The sequence below is a fragment of the Fulmarus glacialis genome, unplaced genomic scaffold (genome assembly GCF_000690835.1).
Source record: "Fulmarus glacialis isolate BGI_N327 unplaced genomic scaffold, ASM69083v1 scaffold18572, whole genome shotgun sequence".
Taxonomy (NCBI): Eukaryota; Metazoa; Chordata; class Aves; order Procellariiformes; family Procellariidae; genus Fulmarus; species Fulmarus glacialis.
In genome coordinates, this window is record NW_009197416.1 from 7,025 (window position 1) to 7,437 (window position 413).

Here is a 413-nt window from a genome sequence, read left to right on the forward strand (position 1 = left end):
CCCTTGCCAGCACTAGGAGGTGGTTCTGCCAGCCGGGATTTGATATGCACAGTGAGGAATTTTGCTTGGAGGGACATGGGACCCCAGCCAAGGGGCTAGCACAGTCTGCGGGTGCCGGAGTGAGAGCGAGGGAGCCCCTTGGCTCCCAGGAAGCACACGCCTGGCTGCCTGCCTTGCTGGGACATGGAGCAGCCTGGCACAGGGACCCTCTCTGGGCTGCCCCTGCTCCCCATCCCCCTAGCCAGCAGAGATGATCTGGGCTCAGGACAGGCGCCTCAGTGCTGGGACAGCCCCATGCCATCACCCACTGCCAGCGGTGCCTGTGCTTTCCGATGGCACCCCGTGCCATTGCCCACTGCCAGCAGTGCCTGTGCCCTCCCACTGTGCTGTGCCACCGCTGGCACCAGCAGCAG